The sequence below is a fragment of the Podarcis melisellensis genome, assembly GCF_964234715.1.
Source record: "Podarcis melisellensis genome assembly, chromosome: 12".
Taxonomy (NCBI): Eukaryota; Metazoa; Chordata; class Lepidosauria; order Squamata; family Lacertidae; genus Podarcis; species Podarcis melisellensis.
Window position 1 is genome coordinate 34,394,921 of NC_138544.1, and position 13,086 is coordinate 34,408,006.

Below are 13,086 nucleotides of genomic sequence, written 5' to 3' on the forward strand. Positions count from 1 at the left end.
GCACTTTTAGGCACCAGTTAAAAATGCTTTTGGCAGGGACAGGACATGGGGAGGTGAGGTTATGAGCTGAGGTTGATTTACTATTGGAAGAACAGCTGTTGGTAATGTCTACTGTGAATTTTAATGTTTAGGGTTTAAAATGTTGTTATTATTTAGTGATTCTTAAATAATTAATTCTAATCCACCTAGGATCATTATGTGAGGAAAGACAGGATATAGATTTAACAACAACAACAGCAACAGCAGCAGCAGCAGCAGCAACAACAACCCTATGGGGTTGACTATACTGCCCAGCTGATGTATTTATGGAAATAGTGACTGATGCAATGCTCATAATTACTGATGGAATGCACTATTTCTATTTTACATCAGATTAAAACCTTAATATATTTAGGGGGGGGGGAACCCTAAAGATAAGAGAATCTAGTACAGATGGAAAGCACTAACACACAGCTGAATCTGATATACACTGGAAAGTTGTTTGTTTGACTCTTCTCTATGGATTACAGTCAACTAACTTTTCTTCAGCGCAAACACATTGCGCTGAAGTCTACTCTTGAGTAGAAGTTAGTTGAATACTACCCTATGGATTTGGATATGGCTTAAGTTTTTGTAACCAAATATTGCATGGTGATTTTTGAGATCAAGAAGCACGGTTCTGTCTACATTTGGATACAATTAGATGAAGCAAGATGACAGGCGGAACCTTTCAAAACTGCACCGGTTTTTTGGTTTCTTAGAATTCCTGAGCAACGCTGGGTACGAGGCTGTTAGTACAGAAATAAATTGAAGTTAATATTCTTATTTGGGTTTTTCCTGTATTAGACAGAGGGCAGGTTAAAAAAGGTTCCCTAGATCCAATGAGGTTTTGTCTTACTTTTTCGACTCTCATCCCCTCACACCCATCTAATTAGTTTTATGAGAATTCATGCCAGCACCCCTTCCCCAATACCACAAACCCATCAAGTATCATTGTAGGAGAAAAGGAATGCAAAAGATGCAAGTATTGGCCTTGCCTTTATTTTAAAAGAAAAGCCGTCCAGGGGTATGCACATTCGCGCCAGCCTCCCATACTACAGATGACCAAAGATAAACTGGTTATTAGACTTGTTCATCCAAATTACAGGAGAGTATATTTGCATTGGCAGAGTGGTGGGTAAAAGAATATAAGGTTTTCTGTGACAATGTAAACCCCCAGTTGAGAGGAAATGCTGAATGAATGTAAACCATCTGTAAGCTACCCACAGCAGCTTGGCAATTTAGCACAATCACACTGCTCCGAGACTGCTACAGGGCAACATTCCCAACCGTCAAACACACACTGTCATTTTAAACTCGAGTTTCTATTGAAACCAGTGGCGTTCATCTCCCAGTCTCTCTCCCAATTGTGGAGCAACTGTTCCAGATCTAGGCTCTCCTGTTATTTGAGTAGATGTTTAATATCTTCATGCCCTATTGAGTTTCTTTAATACTAGAATTTGGGGTGAAAAGTTTAAAAAAGTGATGCTTGATGCCTGAATATGTGTGTGTGTGTGTGTGTGTGTGTGTGTGTGAGAGAGAGAGAGAGAGAGAGAGAGAGAGAGAAAGAGAGAGAGAGAGAGAGAGAGAGAGTAAAATGCTCATTTAGATTAACTAATTGTGAGCCAATTTTCTGAATTGTTTGACATATACTTCTTATCTCGGCCATGAGTCATTGTGGTCTGTTGCTGTAATGTGTAATTTCAAATAACAAACATTTCGTTAATTAATGTGATTTTAATATGCGGTTTAAAAAACAAGCATATATTCCTTTCTCATGGGTTTTACTACGATCTAATCCAGGCTTCCTCAACCTTGGCCCTCCAGATGTTTTGGGACTACAATTCTCATCATCCCTGACCACTGGTCCTGCTAGCTAGGGATCATGTGAGTTGAAGGCCAAAAACATCTGGAGGGCTGAGGTTGAGGAAGCCTGATCTAATCTGTAAAGTGGTATTGAGGAACCCTAGGCCAAAGTACTATTTTGTTTTGACACCTAATCTTTTGCAGGAACCGTTGCATGGCTCTTTTGAAAACAGGCATAACAAACCACATGTCTGATACTGTGTTGTATAAACATTCTCAAACAGCAAATTATAATACAGAAATGTTCTTTGGTTTAGATATTGCTAATAACCCCTCCACCCATATATATTCCACTTTCTTATATATGACTTTAGGACAGTGCTTCTTATGATGTTTGTGGGATGAGGCCATGGATTCAGAGGAGATTGCTCTCAGAACCAGTCTCCACTGTCTCTGAACCACTGGCACATGATGAACCTATTTTGCCCTCACCGCTCTAGTCCATGGAGTTTGCATTGCCAGATCCCAAGGGCTGCCACACCAGAGGACTTGAGCGGATGTTGGAGTCAATGTCTGTTAACTTATTCATTCTATACCGCTTTATATTAAGAATAAATCTCAGAGTGGTTTACAACACATTAAAACCTCAAATAAAGCTATCCAGCAAAACATTACTGAAAAAAGTCAAATATAAAGTATACAGTCAAATAAACAAAGTTAACAAGAAACTAAAATCTTATCTTAAATATTTCAAGATAAAACATTGCAAAAGTCAACTACAGAATGCACATTTAACTTAGCAAAGTTAACAAAAATTGTAAACTTAATTTTTTAAAAAGAAGTCAAAATAAAATGCACATTTAAAATATCATAATTAGCAAAATAATAAAATATGATCATAAGCCTAGAATATAACTGCTGCTGTTCTTTCCAGTCCTGCCAATGGTGCTTCATGGCAGGTGGTGGCTCAGGCTCAATGACCTGGGTCTACACTAATAGAAAGCCAAGTTGGTCTCTGGCCTCATATGTAGCATCAGCTTTTGTAGCTGGAGTCAATCAAGGCTCTGCCCTCCCAGGCCAGGTGAAAAAATACCTGCAAGGCAGGGGGCAAATCTTCCAGGACTCACAGCCAAGATAGTCTAATGGAAGAAGCTTCTGTCATCGAAGGTGGAATTAACCACCCAGCTGGAGCTCTGTTGAAGGCTCAGTGTGGAGTTGTCTGCTGCTGAAGCAACATTTGAGCTTTGCTCCTATAAGACTGCAGCCTACATGCTCCATAGAGCTGTCCAGGGTGCTGTCTGTATCCTCAATTCCTACCCTGCCTGAACCTTGACTTGGCTTCACCTTGCCTTGCTTGAGCTTGCTTTGTTCTGCTGAAACAGGGACATAGCCCTATTTGCCTCACCTGACTATACTTCGTCAGGGCTGAATCTTCAGCTATGAACATCCTGCTTGGGGTGTTCTTGCATTGCTGTTGCCATGGCTTGGAAAAGAACACTAGCTTTTTTATTTAAAGTCTTTTGCTCCATGACATATCACTCTGCCTTTCGTTTCTTTTCCTTGCATATACCCCTGACATTTATTTTCCTTCCTCTCTCTGCAATGGATTCTTGTCTCCCTCCTACTCTTCAATCCTTGATCTTTCTGCCAAGTGAGGCAGCTGAGTCCAGCCCACCAGGTGGTTGCTGGCATCATTCAGCTACATTCTGTTCTACCTCCTGCTGTTCTTAGTCAGGATTGTGGAGGCATCCACAAATCCTGGCCCTCAAGGGTATTGGCTTAAGCCACTGCTGCTGCTGATTTTTGTCAGAGGCAAAGTCAGAGCTTGCTCTTCTGATTTAAGAAAAATAATAATGTTCCAATGACAGTTGTAAAGGTCATTTTATTTTTATTTTTTTGTCTTCTACAAATCTCTGAAACCATTCCATGAAGAATTTGGACTTATTTCATCCATACCTAATGGGAAACTACAAACTTAGTTTAGTATCATGGCAGCATACACACACCAAGTAAAAAAGTCCATTCTAATTAAATCCATATTTTAAAAGATTTTGTTTCCACTGGGTAAGATACTCACCCCCCCATTGAAAGTACAGTGGTACCTCGGGTTACATACGCTTCAGGTTACACACTCCACTAACCCAGAAATAGTGCTTCAGGTTAAGAACTTTGCTTCAGGATAAGAACAGAAATCGGGCTCCGGCGGCTCAGCAGCAGCAGGAGGCCCCATTAGCTAAAGTGGTGCTTCAGGTTAAGAACAGTTTCAGGTTAAGAACAGACCTCTGGAACGAATTAAGTACTTAACCCGAGGTACCACTGTATTAGGAACATAGGAAGCTACCTTCTTCCATCTAGTTCAGTGCTGTCCACACAGAGCAGCAGCTCTCCATAGTTTTAGACATTGAACATTCTCACCCTACCTGGAAATTGAACCTAGGATCTCCTATGCTCAAAGCAGATACTGTACCACTGTTAAATCTCCCCCTGAATCCAATCATATTTGAGGAGGTGTGTAGCCATTAAAGAGGAAGATAGGCAGCATTAAAGAGGAAGATAGGCAGCAGACTGGCAAAGCTGTAAAGGCCACTTTTTGGAGGAGATCCCTCTGAGCTATGACATGTTTACACTGCAGAACTAAAGCACATTTGTTGGATGAGGTAGTGATCCACAAATCACACACACACCACACACACACACACACACACACAGAGAGACCATCAATCCTTTTTTGCACAGTGGAGGAGTGATACCTTAGCATATATACAAAGCAGGGGTGGGAAACCTTTGACCTTCCAGATGTTGCTGAACTACAACTCCCAGCATTCCCAACAAGGCTTGATTATAGCAGTTGTAGTTTAGTAATATCTGGAAGGTCAAAGGTTCTCCACACCTGATATAAAGTAAAGTGCTACCATATGTACATAGGCCTGATCTTACTCCCCTTTGTTGAGAGGGGAACAGTCACACAAATTGCACATTAAGTCCTCATTTCATGTGTTGTTTTTTTGTGTGTGGTGAGGCAGAGACCAGACCTTTGGTTGGGTAGAGATATGAATCAGCCCTGTGTGATTTGCTCAGAGTAGTGAGCAGAGCTGGACAAATTCATTTCAAAGAAGGGCAACATTACCACCACTATTAATTTATCAATGCCTTCAAAACCACCACTTCAAGGCAATTTATGCATTTTGTTGACCTGTGGCTTTTAAAGTTGCCTTCTGAATGTACTTCATGGTTTTAAAAATCAAGCTTAATTCTACATTGGTTCTGACAATTTCCTACTGAAACCAGACTTATGTGCACACCTTAAAATTCAGTTTGGAAAAGTATTTAGTTATAAGTGTAACTGTTATGAAGTAGTATTTTCTTTTCTGCAACGGGGAGACACAACTCTGAAATGTTGAGGACTGAATTAGATGATATATGTGTCTGGCTTGTTTAATAAGCCCACCAAATACTAAATTTTTACTAGTGTGACATTATACATAAAGCCAAATTCATCATACAGTTTTAATGCTGACCTCCTACTGTGTTTTGCACAGAGAACTGAGCCAGGATGTTACTCTTGGCTTAGAGTTATGGCATGATACAGGAGACTGAATACTGTACTGAGGCTTGGGTTATGAATGCCTTGACACAAGACAGTCAGTCAATATTCTGACTGCAACCTGGAGATACTGCAGACTGCAATTTCTTAGCTCAAATCTTAGTTATTTTGCCAATCAATGTTAATAATAAATACTTTGCCAAAATGTCTTTCAGGTCTCTATGCAATCATTTGATTTTCATCTGTGCCTCATTTAAAGCTATTTTATTAGCACTGAGATTCTCTGCATATATAAGCCAACCTTGGCTCTAGGTTGGTCAAAGAGAATTTAATAAAATTCAGATGGTGTACAAACTATCAGAGGGATATAAAAATTCTTCAGACATGCAATAACAGCTTCTGTTCCTGGCACACTGTAATATCAGCAAACTCCAGTTCTGTTTTCTCTTTGACTGTAGATGGTTTGCTTCACAGCTACATTGAAATTGAACAGGAAATCAAAATATTGAAACCCAAATATTTATATTTTGCACTTTTTATAAACCTTTGTGGCCATTCTGCGGAATGATAGAGTTCTGCAAGACCAATGCACTTTAAACATTATTAAGGAAGGAAGGAATTTCTTTTTATTAAAAAGACAAAATCTCATTGATGATTAATATTCAGGAAAAGAAGTGTTCTATGTAGAAAAAACATAATTCTGCATGTTCAATTTACTATAGCAGTAAACTGAAGATTGGGAAATTGGTTGAAACTAATCAGAATTACAATCAAAATTACTGAGACACAGGGTATTTTAAATAACTGAACATTATTTGCTATGCAATGATTTCAGTACAGTATCTGATATTTGGCTGTTAATATTTGACTGTATTTAGTAGTTTTTATATTTAGTATTTCATAATATTTGACACCAGACATTCAGATGAATTTAACATCTGAGGGCCTGCTTTGGACCAAGGTTTTATATATAAATTTAAACAAGCAAGCAAATATATAGGAGGCTGCCAAGGTAAAGACCTAGAATGTTACCTTTAAAACATGACACCCCAGAAACATTAGAAAAACAAAAAGATTTAAAGGGTTTTTGTGAATTTCAATATGAGAAAAGAAATGGAAAGCAGACTCTTTATGAGTTGAAATGCCTCCTATTGCAACATGACTTCTGACTATAAGAGGGAACATTTCATTTCACTTTTAATTTGTATACTGCCTTTCTCTATTACTATGCACAAGGCAGTTTACAAGCTGAAGATACAACAAAGTATGCAACAAAGATCAAACACACCTTACAACAATCTGATCCAATACAAAAAAGTCACAATAAAAACATAACTTTAAAAGAAACAACGTATATCAAATAAAGTAATGTTCAGTAATCCATTAGAATATAATAGAACACAATAAAATTAATTCTCAAAATAAGAGTAAATAATAATTAAACAGAATCTCACTCTTAACAATTACAATAACTAATTACTATACTGTAATAAATTTAAATAACATCAAGTCACAATGCATAAAATACCACAACACATACAAAACCATTTAAAAGGATCAAACTGAAAAACAAAGACACAGAATCATAATTAAAAATTAATAAAACCCTGAACTCCTCTTTTCCCTTTCCAGCTGCTCCTGCTGTTCTTAAAGTCAAGGCTTGGGAGAGACTGCAGGATAGTTTAAGACAACAGAACAGAGGAGGCACTTGCATCTGTACTGATTATAACAGTGGGTAATTGCTATTAAATGTTCATAAAATTAATAAATACGAATAGCTAACTATGCGTACATTTGGGGAGGGCAGAAGGAAGGACCTTTAAAGTAAATAATGAAATAGGTACTCAACTTAAAGAAATACATGGGAAGGTGCCTTTGAATACGTCTCCTGAACCTTAAAAGCTCTTACACATTCTGATGTCAGGGACTGGGCAGATAAAGAGGAATGGTGGAGGTCACTCTTCCCCAGGAGCCTTCCAGATAGTATTGATCTAGTGGAGGGGTTTGGCACAGGTCACACCCCAGAAGAAGAAGAGGGAAGAAGTTGGGAAATAATGGAAGATGAGGAGCAGTAACCAGGTAGCATTGAACAGACAGAGCCTGAGCAGCGGCTGACTGACACACTGTCGTTGGAGAGTTCCCCAGAAACCGTTCCCTAGTTGTGAATAGCAGAGAAGAGGGCTCAAAGGTTGGTGGCACTTGGTAGCCGCTGTCAGAGGGAGGAGGACTGTGATGAATAGGGAAGTACAGAGAAGGGGAGGTGGAGCTTCACTCGAGGCAACGTCGGATAATGAACAGTGTGGATGGAATTTTGTCCTGGAAATTCTAATCATAAAAAGGAACTGAAAAGCTCGCTTTCCCCTGTCTCTCTGCTTTACTGGGCAGGCAGCCAATAGCCACCAACAGCACCCTGACATCCTGATTGTTATGTGGTAACTTTAGGATTAGAATATGGGTTCAGTTTGCTAATCCTTCTGCCTTCTACTCTGTGTAGAGCAGGCACCCCCAAACTCGGCCCTCCAGATGTTTTGGGACTACAACTCCTATCATCCCAAGCTAACAGGACCAGTGGTCAGAGATGAAGGGAAGTGTAGACCCAAAACATCTGGGGGGCCAAGTTTGGGGGTGCCTGGAGGGAAGACTGGGTGTTTTGTCCTCCCTTTGCAAAGAGCTGACTGTTGCTTATAATTGCTGTTTTAGATGTCTGCTTCTGTGTGACAAAGGGAAGACAACCCACACAGGTGAAGGCAACACTCCTTCAGACTCAGGCTTAGCATATATCAGGCACCCCCAAACTTGGCCCTCCAGATGTTTTGGCACTACAACTCCCATCATCCCTAGCTACAGGACCAGTGTTCAGGGATGATGGGAATTGTAGTCCCAAAACATCTGGAGGCCCAAGTTTGGTGGTGCCTGGCATATATCAAGAAGAAATCCTTGAAATATTTTCTAATTGTACCTTATTCTATTTTCTGTGGCATAAGTCAACATTTTTGTCTTAAATATGTGCCACGTCAGCAATCCATTTACTACCCAGGTACCTGCCAACTTTGCCATCTCTTTCTTATCTTTTATTTCGCTTGCTTGCTTGATATTATTGGCAAGTCGTTCCAGCATAGTACCAATTCCTTCAAAGATATTTGAAACAAACAAAAAGATATCTAATGTATTCTGTGTGAAATTTAGATAGCCAGAAGGATCAAAGCTCCAACAAAAACAAAAAGGAAGGAAGGAAAGCTGGCAGAAATTATGAGTTTCCCCAACTATATTTTTTGGCTCAGCGGGATTAGAAGGAATTCTTTGTTGGTGAACCTTTGTATGCTGTAACTGAGTTATTTTCATATGCAGGCCATGCTCAAAGGGAACATTCACATGATGAAAAGAAGTGCATGGTCACAGTACACGAGCTGGTCTGGACCAATATGTATTCCCTGAGCACATGGCAATCATGGCAACTGGGTGATGAATGCAGGATGGGAAATTCCTTTGTATAGCTGCCAAGCTTCTAAACATGGCCTTTACTTCACCTCACCAAGTCAAGAGATAGGGCATAGCTCAGTGGCAGAGTACATGCTTTGTATGCAGTCCCTGACATTTCCACTTAAAACAGCCCGATAGTAGCTGACAGAAGAAACCTCTGTCTGTGGCTCTGGAGATTTTCTGCTAGTCGTATTAAACAAAAGGGGCCAATAGTTCAGATATGCCTAAATGGTTGTTTACCCAGTATGGGGTGAATGGCTGTTGCGGGCCCTCACAGCACAATCCCATGGGAGCTACGCTGAGTCTATGTGGCCAGCAGTTGGGGAATCCCCAGGATAGCCGCTTGGATCCATGGCCTTCCCCACCACCAAACTATATGAATATTGGGTCAATTCAGCCCATAGTGGGTGGGTGAGGCTGCGGAGGGGAGCAGATCAGGTTTCACTCTGGTCCTCCCCGCCCTCCAGTACATAAAAGTCAGATGTATCTGACCGCAGGGACTGCATTCGGCCAAATAACATCCCTCCCTTCCCATCCCATTTGAGTTTTGTATGCTAACCTTTTCCTTCCTAGGTCTTTGTGTTGTCGGCTTTGCTGTGGTTCTATAATGGTTGCTGTGTTCAGAGTTGGGAAGGAACTTGCCTGAAAATAGATTGGCCTCATTTGCAGGTTTTGCCTTCCCCCATAGCAATAGTCACAACTTTGATGGATGAGGCATTGAGTGGAAACACCCCACCTCTGAATAGTGTAATAGCAGGGCACCCTGCTAGAGGGGTCTAGATGGAAATCTCTGTCTAGAAGCCAAGGTGTATGGCAGACGGGCCATACAGCTTCCTTCAGCTGGTTGGGAGGATGACCCATTAATACTATGCTTGATCCTGTCATGCATCATCGCTCCACCAGGGGGCTGAAAGAGATATACTGTAGACCCAATGCCTGATCCAAAGCCAACCTGGAATCAATAAGGTTGTGGCCAATTTAATCCCACGGGCAGGAGATATATAAGTATAATCAGCCATACCAACAGGCTAAAAAATAGCTTCTATCCATGGGCTGTTAGGCTGTTCTGTTGAATGAAAAATAACATAGTGAAATTGACTTGCAAGGTGGTATGTTGTTCGATAAGAGATTGAGTGTTTGAGCGGGGGGTGGGGAGGCTCGTTTAATTTAATTGTACACAGGTCGTACAATGACAATACAGTAAAGGTATTATTATTATTGTGCAGTTTGTTCACCTTTGCAGGTTAGGCTTTGCTCCTGAGGGAAGGGTCATTGCGAGTGAGTCCACAGTGTGATTCCCCCTCACACCCTTTCCTTTTCTGGATTCTGCATCTGACCTGGTTCTCTGCTTCCCACATTCATCCTTGCACTGCTTCCTTCCATTTTTAACAACCGCTCTTGCCACTTCTAAGCTGCAGTACCGAAAATATCTGGCCCAGGGTTTCAGTGGTGGTGGTGTGTTCAGGAGCTGTAGCAGCAAAGATCAGAGCCTGAAAGGTGCTTGCTCAGTATCTCCTACAGCAGAGATGTGGCCCTCCAGATGTTAATTGATTCCATCTCCCAAAAAACCCCAGCCAGCATACCTGCTAGTCATGAAAGATGAAAGTTCTAGTCCCACATCTGCATGGCCACAGGATCCTCATCCTTGACTTATAGGATTAGCATTCAAAGTACATATTCCCTGCTTCCACATATTCTGCCAGCTAGCTAAGTGATTGTTGAGTTTTAAAGGAATGCATAGAGCACAGAAATAGTTTACATTAGCTCTATGTTTAGTTTCTCGGGAGCTGATTTTGGCCATGTGTACACAGGCAGGTATTTTGTCTAACTGCATTAAAGCTTCATTGCAAAAACTAAACTCAACTCATTAAGCCTGAAACTCATATTCAGGAATTACGACTATCCCCCACTTTTTTTTTTATTAGCAGTAGAATTGTTCTAAATTCCATCAAACCTGTATTTTACCCTCCCCCTTCAAGTATTGCCAAGCTGTTGAACAAGCACAATCTCACTCTTATCTTCCAGGAACTCAGTCTGCTTCAAAAAGCGAGCAGCTAAGCTGAGTGATTTACTTCATCTTGTTCATTAAAATTCTAATAATAATTAAGCCACAGATGTTAACTTTTCAATGACTGCATTACCGATGGTGAAGGAGGTTCGCTGTACATACTGGGGCTGCTATAACATTGTATTTGGCGGTCAATCCTTGTGCATGTGTTTACCACGGGTTTAACAAAGGTTTTGAATCTCTGATGCTGATATTTTAAAAAAATAAATAAAATTATCATTACGAGGAACTGATAGTGTTCCTAAAGCTTTGGAAAGCTTAACTCGATTACACAGTACATGCACACAGAGATTGTTCAGGATGGCTGTTTGCGGATTTTCTTAAGTTAAGTTTAAACTAGGCAGAATACAACGTCCATAGAGCAAATACTTACGCAGTGTTTAAAATAACGAGTTAGCAGCACTTACAAACAGAAAACAGTCTCAGAGCTGGTATTTGCATCAATTCTTCGGTGATCAGCCTTCTTTATGGTCCAGCTCTCACTTCCATACATTGCTACTGGGAAAACCATAGCTTTAACTATATGGATTTTTGTCAGCAAGGTGATGTCTCTGCTTTTTAAGATGACATTTGAGATAGATAGATTATGATGATAGATAGATAGATTATAGATATAGATATAGATACACCATTGTAACTTAGTATTGTCTACACTGATTGGTAGACACAGGGCATTCCCAGTCCTACCTGGAGATACCAGGGATTGAACCTGGGACCTTCTGAATATAGTGAAGATGCTCTGCCACTGAGCTGTGGACCTTCCCTTTTGAGGCATAGGGTGTTACATGAATCTTGCCCAAAGAAGTCTCTCTCCAAACCTGGAGGCTCCACTGATGATCAGAGCCCACGTCCCAAGTCATTCCTGAACTATCCTGTTATTTCCATGGACAACTCTTACAGACTAGTTGCATGAATCATTGGGAGCAAGGACATTTATTATGAAAAGGTGGTTTGGACAAAAGAGCTTGGGAGGCTTGGCAGTGTTAATTGCTCTCCTCTTTGATCAGAAATACTAGCAAGGACTGTGGAAGGCAATAGCATACATCTGGCTCCATCTAGTTAACAGCTCGGAATATGATATAATCCTCATTAAAATGTACCAGAGCATCACACAGAGAATCTGTTGGCAATGAGATGGGGAAATTCATATTGCTGCTTTTATATCCTTAATAAACAAATAGCTGTCTACCAGCCCTTTATATTAAATGATTGGAAAGGGTTAAATGAGAATGATTGCCATGGAAATTTCTTCAGCCTTAATGTTTTCTACTTACGTTCCTTTGCTGTATTGAATGCCCTTGTGATAGAAAAGAAAGAACAAACATCAAAAGTACCTTTTAACTCCACAATTCTTTCTAAATGTCTTTAAACTTATAGGCTATACCACTGGCTTTCTATCTTCAAAGCATGCAGGGTCAGATACATATAAAAAGCATGCGAGGGTCAGATACATATAAAAAAATTGTGTGCAATTTAATAAAATATGCATGTGAATTGTATGACCTGCAGAGGAATTATTGTGTGTTAATGAAACATTGTAATGTTAATTACATACTTTTGATTTCTCTTCCCTCCATAGGCTTTATGCTGGTAATTACTGTACAAATGCTAAACTTTTATTGGAACCTAGACTGTGTCACCAAATCTGGCTTCATGACTCAATTGTCTCCCTAAAGAAAGAGAGGGAGAGTAAAATATCCCAAGAATAATGCAATAAAACTACTAGACAACTGCAGCAACACTAAACACAACTGCAACAACATTGAAACCTTAGATCTCTGCTGATTTTCTCAACTGCCTAGCAGAACAGGTGAGTTTTAATTAAACTTCAAAAGGTCAACAAAGACAACACATGGTGGGCCTCACTAGGGAAGGTATCCCATAATTTTTGTGCCCTTTAAACTCAGTCTTCTTCCCAGCGCCTCCACACAGCCTGTTCACAGGGTTCATTTGACTTGGCTCTGTTCCTGAATCAAACAATTTCCAACTGATCAATGGCCGCACCTCCACTGAGATCACTAGAAGTTATATGAAGTGATGGGATTAAGAACCTGTCATGTCAACCTTCCAGTATTTCTAGCACAGTCTTTCTGAATCATTGACATTTGCCCTGAAGAAGCTCCTGTCTTGAAACGGAATTTGATAACCATTTATGGTGGCAAAAGAGGGT

At 40.3% G+C, this 13,086-nt stretch overlaps 1 long non-coding RNA gene across 1 annotated transcript in view; it reads left to right on the plus strand.

The window, feature by feature from the left end:
• The window catches only part of LOC309353385, a 307,936-nt gene that overhangs the window by 22,529 nt on the left and 272,321 nt on the right, over window positions 1-13,086 (plus strand). Inside the window, exons 3-4 of the long non-coding RNA XR_014161767.1 lie at window positions 7,001-7,099; window positions 12,496-12,726. This is a non-coding gene — a long non-coding RNA (uncharacterized lncRNA). The remainder of the gene's footprint in view (window positions 1-7,000; window positions 7,100-12,495; window positions 12,727-13,086) is intronic.